This window comes from Hylobates moloch, unplaced genomic scaffold (genome assembly GCF_009828535.3).
Source record: "Hylobates moloch isolate HMO894 unplaced genomic scaffold, HMol_V3 SCAFFOLD_8, whole genome shotgun sequence".
NCBI lineage: Eukaryota > Metazoa > Chordata > Mammalia > Primates > Hylobatidae > Hylobates > Hylobates moloch.
In genome coordinates this window covers 35749182-35761404 of record NW_026652283.1, presented here as the reverse complement: position 1 = coordinate 35761404, position 12223 = coordinate 35749182, and the positions used below count along the sequence as shown (strand labels likewise).

The 12223-nt window shown below is 46.2% G+C and overlaps 1 protein-coding gene and 1 long non-coding RNA gene across 10 annotated transcripts in view; one reads left to right on the top strand and one right to left on the bottom strand.

Moving 5' to 3' along the window:
- CSMD2 (CUB and Sushi multiple domains 2) overlaps positions 1 to 12223 on the top strand; it is a 701208-nt gene that overhangs the window by 287719 nt on the left and 401266 nt on the right. The gene's annotated exons all lie outside the window — the stretch shown is intronic.
- On the bottom strand, positions 3287 to 6705 carry LOC131384136 (uncharacterized). The gene is made up of 2 exons (XR_009214699.1): positions 6619 to 6705; positions 3287 to 3492 (listed from the first exon to the last, which is right to left on the bottom strand). It is a non-coding gene; the product is annotated as an uncharacterized LOC131384136 (long non-coding RNA).

Genomic DNA, 12223 nt, shown 5'->3' with positions numbered 1-12223 from the left:
TCATTCTCCTACCCTCTTTAGTTTATACTCATTTCTCAGGGTTTTCTCTGACTCTACTACTTACTGAAAGGTGTGGAAATACTAATAAGGCAATACTATGTTTTATTTGATCTATAGACTGCAGCAACCTGAATCTGTATTATCTATCATGCCAAGAATGTTTTGACCTTCTAAAAGGAAATGAATGCTCTCCGGACCAGAGCCAAGCAAGCAGCTTAGACCCATTCACAAGCAAAAGTCTGGGGCCTTGAGAGTTCCAGGACATTAAATCACCATCAGAATATGACTAGGGTCTGGAAGCTCATGATCTAGAGCACTGAGTGGGCAAGGAGCAATGACCCCGCAGCTACTGTGACACGTGGTAGAGTGAGGGTGCTGCAGCCAGGATGCCTGAGTTCTGCTACTTGATAGTGTGTGACCCCAAGCAAGTCACCTAACCTCTCTGTGTCTCCATCTTCTCACCTGCAAGCCGCAGGTTATAAAGGGTTGCCGTAATAGATGAGTAAATACATGCAAGGGACTTAGAACAGTGCCTGGCATGCAGTAATGCTCAGGGTAGCATCTATGTCCCAAGTGGTACATAAGTGCTTTATGCCATGTCTTCTCATTCTATTCCCATATGACCCTGAGAAACAGCTTTTGGTGTTGCCATTACACATAAGAATAAAGTGAATTTCTCATGTTTGACAAATTGCCCAGGGCCACATGGCTAGTAACTAGCAATGACAGATTCCCAAGGCGGAGATCTCTGACTACAAACCCTGTGTTCTATCTCTTGACCAGTTCCCCTCATGGTCAGCCTGGCTTCCCATAATTACACACTCTCCCCTTTAGTTCCCTCTCTTGTCTCTTGATGCTCACTTGACTTTCAGGGACTCTGGAATCTCTGCTGCTTCCCAGCTGTGAGATTAACTAAGACCAGTTAATCTGTCTTTGCCTCAATTTTCTTTATTTCTGTAAACTGGCATAGTAACAGAGCCGCTGAGAAGGAGAACAGCAGCCCCTGATGGCTGCAAGCTGGCCTGGCACTATCAGTAAGGCCTTTTGCTGCCGAGAGCTGGCCTGACACCTACACCTAGACCTTGGGGTTCTCCTGTTGACCATAAACAATTTCACTGAATGTCAATGCCAGACAAGACCACTCTAGGACCCTGATAGATTAAGACGAAAACAAGACCATTTCAACATCATGAACTCAGACAAAAACAAGAACATTATTCAAAATACAAAGATGACTTAACAGCCCCCCTCCCTCCACCTCTTGGCTGATGTGAGTGATGGCTGCTTCTTTACCAATTACAACTCTCATCTTCCTTCATTCCTCCTGCCTTGTAAATAAAATTTATGAAGTACCCAACCAGAGAATTACACCTACCTCCAGACAGTCTCCAATCCAGGGCAAAGCTGTGCTTCCTTGAACCCTCCCACAATTAACTAACACAAGCCCGAATCCTACAGTGAATTATTTCTTACCTTCTTACTGAGACACTGCACAGCTCCCTGTGGTGTGCATTCTCCCTCACTGCCACCAGTCAGCAAACCCAACTTTGTTCAACTACGGGGAGGTCCATGGTGGTCATTGGCCGGGGGCTGACACTGCCTCTAGAATGATATGTGGTGATACCTGGAGAACACTCAGAAATAGGGCCTAGTCCATAGTAAACACCCAATACTTGTCAGTCATGAGCATGACGTTTATTATAAGAAATGCCCTTCCTCTTTGGACAGAGCTAAGGAGCATACATTTGCTCTCACTAACCAGCCCTCTTCTCTTCCGAAGTCCATACAGTCCCCCCGCCCCCTATGTTTGCCTTGGGCACTGAAGCATTCTCTTTTTGCATTTGACAGATCTTTACACTGCAGACCTCAAACCTAGAAAAATCTGTTTTGCTCATGACATTGGAGGCTGTTGTCTGCCCTGTCTTTGGGATCCCAATGAAGGACATCCTCTCAGGGTATTTAGACAGCATAGAGGGGTGGGAGGGGGGGCTAGATGAGCAGTGGACTGATGATCAGGCCTTGGCAGCCCTTTCCCACTTCCTGGCAAAGTAGATACTTTGCACATGGAAGTTCCCTCACCCACTTGCCAGGGCTGTGCGGGCCAGAGGAGCCTGGCCAGATTCTTCATCGCAAATGTACTCGCAGCTGCATCAGTGAGGGACAGCCCCAGGGACCACAGAGTTCTTCCATGCCCACTGCTGCTAATTACAGATAATACATTAAAAATACAGAGCTGCATCTGTTCGTTGTAACATGGGTATCGAGGAATTTACGTGGTTTTTAATGACAGAGTATGGGGAGAGGAAAATGCTGATTCTGTCTGGGAGCCAGAGGCACAGATGTGGGCAAAGAGCTGGAGGTGTGGTTTCTGGTGCCCATCAAACTCTCTGGGTGCTAACCAAGCCCTCCCTTTGAGAGACCCAGAGAGAGATCCAGGTATTTATCTGGAAATACCAAACTAGGTAACATAACCAATCAAGCACAAAGTGGATGTCCAGTTGCCCAGGAGGCCTTCTGGCCCACATGCAAAATACATGTCCCTTCCACACACAAAATACAAATACTCTGGTATTTGCAAAGAGTTCTTGAGAGAAGGGAGACACAGGACAGAAGAAACAACATGCTTCTCATGATTCAATTGTTCATTTTCCATCAAGCATGAACTGAGCACCTAACCTGCTGTTCAAGTTGTCTGTAAAATGGGGTGTTTAAAGTACCGCTCTCATTGAATGTTTTTCTTAAGTAAAATAATTGCATTAAATGGCTTCAAACAGTACCCAAATCATCTAACACAAGCCCAAATCCTGCAATGAATTATTTCTTACCAGGTATGATGTAGGCATTCAATAAAAGTGTGCTATTATCATTCTACTCCATGTGAAGCGTTGTGTTAAATTTTAGAGCACTGTGATGAATAAGGCAAGATCCCTTCCCTTCTCTACTAGTTGCGGGGACAAACAGTTGCTATAATGTGCTGTGCGTTGGGATGGCATTGTATGAACTTACATAAGCTATTATGGGAACACACAAGGGAGTTGGAGCATCAAAGACAGCTTCCTAGAGGAAGGGATACCTGACCTAAGTCCTGTAGAACAGGTTGAAGTCTACCAGACCTAAAAGGTAGGAGAGATGATCCCAGCTATGAGAAGGGATCATGTGCAAAGTATGTGCAAAGGCCCTGGGGAGGAGAGAGTGTAATGTTTCTGGGGAAAATGCAGTGTAGCCCGACCTTAGGGCAGGTGCGTTAGGTGTCTGTTGCTGTGTCACATATTACTCCAAAGCTTAGTGGTTTGAAACAACATTTATTAGCTCATATTTTCTGTGTGTTGGGCATGTAAGTGTAGCTTAATTGGGTTCTGTGGCTTAGGGTTTCTCATAAGGCTTCAATCAAGGTGTCCACTAGGGCGGCAGTCATCTCAAAGCTCAACCGGAGGGGAGGACAAGCTTCCAAGTTTCGTCACATAATTGTTTGCTGGATTCAGTTCCTCAGTGCTATTGACCAGAGACAGCCCTCAGTTATTCTCCAAAGGGAAGCTTTCAACACAGCTGCTTCATCAGAGCAAGCCAGAGAGTAGAGCCAGAGAGAGAGGATAGGACAGAAGTGACAGTCTTTTATAACCTGATATGAGAAGTGACATTCCATCACTTTTTCTGTATTCTATTCTTTAGAAGCAAATCACTAGGTCCAGCCCACACACAAAGGGAGGGGACTGCACAAGGACATGAATACCAGAAGAGAAGGAACACTTAGAGTCATTTCTGAAGCTGCCTATCACAATCTACCCTCTGGCTCTCCAATGATTCCTGTCCCTTCCACACACAAAATACAATCATCCTTCCCAAGGTCTCTAACATCTCCTCCCATGAGAGCACCAACTGAAAGTCTAGGATCTCATCATCTAAATCAGATGCAGGTATGGATGAGGCCCTTGGGTATAATTCCTTAAGTACAAGTTCTAGAATACTGTTACTACAGATTTGGTGATTTGAAAAGCTAAGGAGATAAATTATCTGCCCCCCCATATGCCCAACATACAATGGCAGGTTAGGTATAGAGTAATGGCTATAAACACTGCTACTCAAAGGGAGGAAAATGTGAGGAACAAAGGCATCACTGGTCCGTAACAATTTTGAAATCCAGCCAGGAAAAGACTGCAAGTTTCTTGGTTAGGTTTCAAAGCCTGGGGATAATTCTCCATGACTCTTAGCTCCACCTTCTAAGCTCTTGGTTCTTCCCTCTGAGTAATCCTTCCTGTTTCATGAAAGGAAACCTGTGTTTAAAGCTGACTTGTTTTCTCAGTCTGTTTCCTACTGAGAATTTTAGGGGTCCAATGGCCTCATTTTATTTTGTACTGTCTCTGTTCCTTTCTGTCCCAGCGGTGTTTCTTCTCATAGGTTTTCTCAAAAACTTTCTGGGTCTTCTGTAAATTGCACTGAGATTCCCTCTATTACACAAAAACCAAACCCACAAATTTCTTTGAGAACTAAACACTTTTCAACATGAGCCTCTTGAAAAGATGGCCAAGGGACAGCCCTTTTGCTTCCTAGAGTCCCTATTGTTTGATCTGGAGGATCTATGAGGCCTACCCTAATCTCTTTAAAGGGCCTTTGTATGACTGAATAATACCATGATCTTTTGATCTTTCTGAAGTCTTAACCAAAGGCCCACAGTCACACACCGACAGCTTTATCTCAGACCACCTTTTCTTGACAGTGCTTGCTCAAATGCCATTTCTTAATTTTAGCACCTTTTGCTGACTTGGGAGACTGAGAATTTTCAAAACTATCGGGTCCTGGCTCACTTTAACTTTTTTTCTCTCTCTTCTCACATAAGCAGTAAGAAGAAATTATGTTCAACACTTTGCTTGGACATCTCCATAGCTAGATCACTAAGTTTATTGGGTACGTATTTGCTTTCCATGTAACTGCAGGCAATAGTGGCACTAAGCTTTCTACCACTACCTAACAAGGATGTCCCTCCTCCATGATATGGTTCGCATGGGTCCCCCAAATGTCATGTGCTGGAAAATTAATCCCCAATGTGGTAATGTTGAAAGGTGGGGACTTAAAGAGGTGATTGGATCATGAGAACCCTGTCTTCATGAATGGGTTAATCCATCCATGGATTCATGGGTTAATCCATCCATGGATTCATGGGTTATCACAAGAGTGGGACTGGTGGCTTTATAAGAACAGGAAGAGGCCAGGCATGGTGGCTCGTGCCGTAATCCCAGCACTTTGGGAGGCTGAGGTGGGTGGATCACTTGAGGTCGGGAGTTCGAGCCCAGCCTGGCCAACATGGTGAAACCCCGTCTCTATGAAAAATACAAAAATTAGCCAGGTGTGGTGGCACACACCTGTAGTCCCAGCTACTTGTGAGGCTGAGACAGGAGAATCACTTGAACCCAGGAGGTGAGGGCTGTAGTGAGCTGAGATCACACTACTACACTCCAGCCCGGGCAACAGAGCAAGACTCCATCTCAAAAACAAAAAAAAAAAAAAGAAGAGAGACCTGAGCAGGCACATCAGCATGCTCAGTCCTCTCTGCAGACAGTCCTCACCAATAAGAAGGCTCTCACCAGATGCAGCCCTTTGGCCTTGGACTCCTCAGCCTCTGTAACTGGTAACTGTCAAATAAATTTCTTTTCTTTACAAATTACCCAGCTTCAGATATTCTGTTACAGGCAATAGAAAATGGACAAAGACATTCTAGTTTCCAATAACACGTTCATCACTTCTTTTAAGCCCCCGCCAGCTGTATCCTCAAAGTCCAGATTTCTATAGTGTCTTCAATTGTCTTTGAGGCAATTGAAGATTTCTCTAACAAGCTTCTCAGAATACTTCTCACCTCTGCCCACTGCCTGGTTCCAAAGCTATCTCACATTTTTAGGTATATGTCATGACACTGTCCTTCTCTTGATGCCAAAATCTGTACTCATCATTTCAGTTTGTAACAAATTATCTGAAGCCTTAGTGCCATGAAACACCTATTAGTTTCTATGGGTCAAGAATCAGGTACAGTTTAGCTGAGTCTGTCACAAGGCTGCAGTAAAGGTGTCCACTGGGGCTGCAGGCATCTCAAAGGGGAGTGATCCACTTCCAAGCTTACTTGACGGTTATTGGCAGGGTTCAGTTCCTTGCAGGCTGTTTGACTGAGGGCCTGAGTTCCTCACTGGGTGTTGGCCAGAAGCCACCCTCTGTTCCTTGCCACATGAGCCTCTCCATAGGGCAGCTTTCAGCATGTCAGTTTGCTTCAAGTGAGAGAGAAGAGGCAGAGAGAGCGGTCACAGCCTTTCATAGCCTAACATCAGAAGTGAAATCCTATCACTTTGCTCACCAGGTCTAGCCCACACTCAAAGGGAGGGGATTACACAGAGTGTGAATTTCAGGAGTTGGGGATGACTGGGAGCCATTTCAGAAACTACCTACCACAGTGAATGTCAGGGACAGCACAACTAGCAAGGCCCCGGTGGCCTGATTATGCCATGTCAGACTCCCATAGGTGATGGACAACCACTGAAATATTTCACCATTGAAGAGGAGATCACCCAGCAGCCTGAGCAGAGAAAGCATTGGAAGTGCAGCACTGGGTAGGGAGAGCTGTTGCAATGCAACTACCTCAATGGATGGCCTCATAACGAAATGTTCATTGTGTCACTGGTAATCCAACCCAGAGGTCAGGGCCAACCTGAAGGGTCGTATCCCCTTTGGGCCCTTGGCCAAGCTTTTAATCCTGCTTGAAGCTATCTTCTTGTCTGTTGCTCTTGCCTTTTGAACCCATCCTTTAGAGACCAAGGCAGGCACCCCCATTCCTAGGGCCCTTATGCATCAGACGCCACTTAACGATGATGTCCCAGGCATTTCATTTATTCCCTAGCACACCTAAGGGGCAGGTACTGTTTGATGGAAGTGTGACAAGTGGTCACATGATAAGACAAAGGGGCATCAATGCCTTTGTGACCTCACCCCATCCACAGGCCTGACTTCCTGTCTTAAAGGCCCAGGAATTGGACATTTTTTGCCCTCAAATAATTGATGTTTTAGTGGAGGCTAAAACCAATATTCCTACGCTGCTGTGTGGCCCAGATGCCAGTTGATTGTTTTGCAACTGATATCAACTTCTCTGTTGGAATTTGAGGGAAACCCAATAAATAAATATTCTTATTCCCCTCTCAAGTGCAGAATCAATTGGCAGATGCAAGAGAATAACAGATGAGGATCAGCGTGTCACCTTTATTACTGATGAACTGATTGGAGAGCTGTCTGAATATGCTATGCAGCTAGGGAGATGGGGAGAGAGAGAAAGGGAGAGTGGGGAGGGCTAACTGAGCATGGTCTGCTCCTCCTCCCAAACCCACCAGTCAGATGAGCCATGCCTCCTACGCAGAGTGAATGAGGGGCTACAAGAAGGAGAATTTGTCTGTGGTCCTGGAACCAGGAGCTTTGGAAACTTATCACCTGGGAACTTTCAGAAATGCAAATTATAGATCCAACTCCCAGAAATACTAAATCAAACTCTGGGGGTGAGGCCCGGCAATCTGTTTTAATAAGCCCTGCAGGTGATTCTAACACAGGCTTAAAGCTGAGAACCATTGGCCTATTGGGAGTTGTTCCCCACAGGGCCCAGGAAGAAGTATTCCCCTGGAATATTTTGCCACCCGTGCCCACCCATTTCCTCCACTTCCTGAGAAAACATATCCCAGAGAGAGGATTCACAGTTCCCACGTCTGGTTTTTAGCTTCTAGCTGCTCCAAGGAATACCAAGTGGAGGCTTCTCATTATCTCCCTTCTTTCCTAAGGGAAAAAATGCCATGGATTTGGTGTCTTCTTTCTTGCAATCCTTTAGAGGGGCAGGGGGGTAATCCCCTTGTTGGCACTTGATAGTCTCTGAAGACTCTAGAATGATGAGTAACACAAAGTCAAAGATGGAAGCACGTGGCTCTCCATTACTGAAATCTCTCTGCGGCTCTCAGTTGCACTTAGATTTGCACATAAACCCCTTGCCAATGCCTTCACCCTTCCAACCACGTCTTGCCCATTTGTTCACACCTCCAGTCACTCTGGCCTCCGTCTGTCCCTCTAATATGCCAAGCTCGCTTCTGCAAGGACATTTGCACTTGCTGCCCTGCTGCCCTGCTGCTTGGAGGACTCTTCTCTCACACCTTGGCTTGTCTGGCTCCTTCTTGCCCTTTAAATCCAAACCCAAATGCCAGCTCCACAGAAAACTTCTGACCATCCACTTCAAGTGCCCTGTATCCTATGCATCATCATTTATCTCATTACCCACATTTATTTTCTAGTGAGTACTTGACACTATCAAAAACTGATCTGATATATTTATTTGTGTTGTTTGTTTGTTCGTTTGTTAAGTTGGAGCCTCACTCTGTCACCCAGGCTGGAGTGCAATGGTGCAATCTGGGCTCACTGCAACCTCTGCCTCCTAAATTCAAGCAGTTCTCCTGCCTCAGCCTCCTGAATAGCTGAGATTACAGGCACGTGCCACCACACCTGGCTAATTTTTGTATTTTTAGTAAACATAGGGTTTCACCATGTTGATCAGGCTGGTCTCGAATTCCTGACCTCATGACCCACCCACCTCGGCCTCCCAAAATGCTGGGATTACAGGTGTGAGCCACCGCACCTGGCCTATTTGTTGTTTTTTTTAATTGTCTGTCTCTCCTCACCGGAATGTGAGAGATGAGGGACCTTGTTGTGTTCCCAGCACCAGAATCTTATGCAGGCATAAGATTTACATAAATATCTGTCGAATGAATGAGTAAGTAAATTAATGACTACATGAACACAGGAAAAGGGTTGAGGAGACAAGGATCAGAGCTGAGTGATTCAGTCATCAAGACTGTGATGGGCCTGCCTTCCTCTTCTCAAGGACAGGAGCACCCGAGGCCAGCTGAGTGGGCCTGGAATGCTGGCACCACACCAGATTGTCCACCTACTTTTTCTCTCACCCATTATCTTAGGTCCAGGTTCCCCCAACTTCTCCTCCTCCTTCCCTCCCTCTCTCTCCATTGTCATTAAATTACAGTCATTAGAAGTCAGCAGATTCAGACCCTCCTGTTGTCTTTTTCATAAAGGACTGTTAATGGAGTTAGTTTTCAGCAGGGGAACTGCAAACTGTTGTCAAAACTCTGACTTGGCCACCCACATTCACATAATTAATCACACAGGAAACCAGAAAGGGGTGGCATGAGGGCTGGGGCCTAGCTGTGTGGGGGCCCTCTTCCCAGAGAGGAGTGTGGTACATCACACAGCTGCTGCCCACCAAGAGCCCACATTTCAGGTTGGAAACAAGACAACCCAACTGGAACCACTACAGGGTAATACAAGTCAGGATCTAATTAGCACTGGAGGGTAGGAGGTGGCCCTCCACCTTCAAGATGTTGGTAACGAGAGATTGGTAACAAAGGAAAGGAAATTAAATGGGGAAGGTAGAGGCCGGAGATAGAAACAAGATTAAAGACAGTCTCTTCTAGAATTATAAGGAAGAGGGCATTTATTGAGTAATGTATTCTCTATTGCTGTGTAACAAATTACCACAGACTTAGTGGCTTAAAACAAAATACACTCATATAGTTTAAACATTTATAGTTTTAAACTTACGTTTATACAGTTTCTGTGGGGTCAGGAGTCCAGTAACAGCTTAGCTGTGTGCATTGCTTGAGGCCTTGGTCAGCCAGGGCCAAGTTCCCATCTGCTGGCTTGACTGGGGAAGGATTCACCTCCCCACTTGTGTGGCTGCTGCAGTATTAAGTTCCTTGTGGTCGGTGGACTGAGAACTTCTGTTTCTCACTGGCTGATGGTCTGAGGCCACCCTCAGCTTCTAGACATTTCCCACAGTTCCTTGTCATTCCTTGCCACATGGGCGTTTCAAACTGGACCACTTACTTCATCAAGCAGCAAGGAGAATCCCTAGAGCAAAGTGGCTGGCAATATGTAGTAGTATTTATCATTACATAATCACAGAAGTGACATCCCATCTCCTTTGCCACATTCTATTGGTTAGAAGAAAGTCACATGTCCAGCCCACACTTAACAGGAGGGGATTATACAAGGGTGTGAACACCAGGAAAGGGGGAAAGGATTATGGAACAGCCACCCTAGAGTATATCCTCCATAGTACCTATTAGTTTAGGACTGTGCCAAATACTTTTACATGTATTACCTCGGGTTAATTGCTAAAACAACCTGTAAGGCAGGCATTATCCTCCTTGCACAGATAAGAACATGAGGCTCAGAGGAATGAGAACTTGCCCTAAGTCCTGCCAACATTAAGGTGGGGACCACCATATCACGGCATCAAGTGAACTCGTATGAGTGTACAGGCTGGAGGGCCAGCACCCTTACAGTAAGGAGCAAGGGCCCCAGGGAGGCGGGGAGGGGGCAGTAAGAGCAGGAGGGGGCTAGCTCTCTGGGAGGGGTGAGACCAGGAGGAAAGGATGGGTATGGATTACATTTGGAGAATGAAGGAAACTGAGAGCACTTATATCTGAGGATCTCTATTTTCTCAATGAAGCAGAAAATGAGGGTGTCTCCTGAGAGGGTGGAGGTTGGGCTGGAAGGGAAGCAGAGCCAAGTTGGAATAGCAGCTGTGGGGAATGGGGAACGGGAATTTTGCCAGCATGCCTACAAAGTTGTCAAGTGGAATAAGGCTGCTTCCTTCATGAAGATGGCAGCATAGGCTTGCTGGGTGGTCCCCAGTCCCTCCCCCATTACTTTCTGCATTCATTTTCATCATCTTGCTTTGCAGTGCTGCAATTTATGCCCAAGTCCATCTCTCCTGTCAGAAGGAAATGTTTTATAGGGCGGGAACTTAACAGTAGTGCGTAATGTGCCTCCCTGTACCCAGCAAACGGCCTGGCACATGAAAATCCTCCACAGATGACCTGTTTGATTCCAGACCCTGAATTTCTAAATCACTCTATTACCTCTCATCCCCTAAAGGCTCATGCAGTTCTAAAAGACTGTTCAAAAATATGTATTTTTACTTTTCAGCGCAGTAGAATAGAAAGTGTAGGTCCCCCTATCGTGGAATAGGGGTCCTTAGAGGTGGAGTTAGGGAGATCTGTTGCATGTATAAGCTGGTGACAGAAAAGCAGCTTTGCATTTTGGCCCAGTATTTTTGATGTCAAGAAGTCAGAAGAACCATTTCAAAATATTCTATTTCAATCTTTGTTGATTGGTATGGAATGTTGCCCACAGTATATTCTTGCCTGAAAAATCTAGTTACCAGACAGACACTTGCAGCACAATCCCATTTGTGTCAAATTATAGTCAAGTAGAAAAAAACCAAAGTCAAACTATCTCAGGGAAAAAATGAAATGTGTTGTTCATCTTCAATGAAAAGTTTAGGAGACTGTTCTGATGCCACAGGGATTCTACCATCTCGGCCTCCTTCTTGGGCCCTATGAGATGGCAAATGGCTGTCCACATTCCCTGGACTGCAGTGTCCCCCAGGACTCCTTACACAGGTCCAGAGATCCACCCTGATAGGACCAACTTGGGTCACATGCCCACCACTGAGCCAATGACTGTGGCCAAGGCGATCCTGCCCTCTGATCCAGCCTTGGTCACAAAAGGGAGTCAGAGTGCTGTGAACAAGAGGAAGAGGAGTGGAGGCCACATACTGTACATCTGTCCACTGACAAACAACTGATCTGGTCCCCCAGCCCCCTGCTTTTTTTTTTTTTTTTTGGTAAAATCTGCCCCTTGCCTCCTCCTGATTAGGGAACACCCCTGGGAGTTCACCCTGGCCCCACTGAGCGTATCTAAATGTTGCTGGAAATCCTGGGTTCCCTCAGGCCTATCTCAACTCAGATGTCATATGTTTCTCCTGGGGCCTAAAGTGAGAGCTTGAACTCTAGGCCTTCTAGCCCTGGCAGTCTTCCCAGTCCTGCCACAGCTTAGCAGAGTCAGACCTCATGTTCCTGTATCACCACTCAGAACCATGGTGCTTCTACCTCCATGACTGCTGCTACTTTACACCTGGAGGCTCCCACCCAGTGGCCCAAGTCACACCTTTTGTTTACTGCTGACACTTCTCTCAAAGCTAGCCCTTCCCTCCCTTTCCCACCCCTCCGTTCCCCTCCTTTCCCTTCCCTCCGCCTCTCTTCCCTTCCCCTCTCTTCCCTTCCCCTCTCTTCCCTTCCCCTCTCTTCCCTTCCCCTCCGTCTCCTTCCCCTCCTCTCCCTCCCTCCTCCTCCCTCTC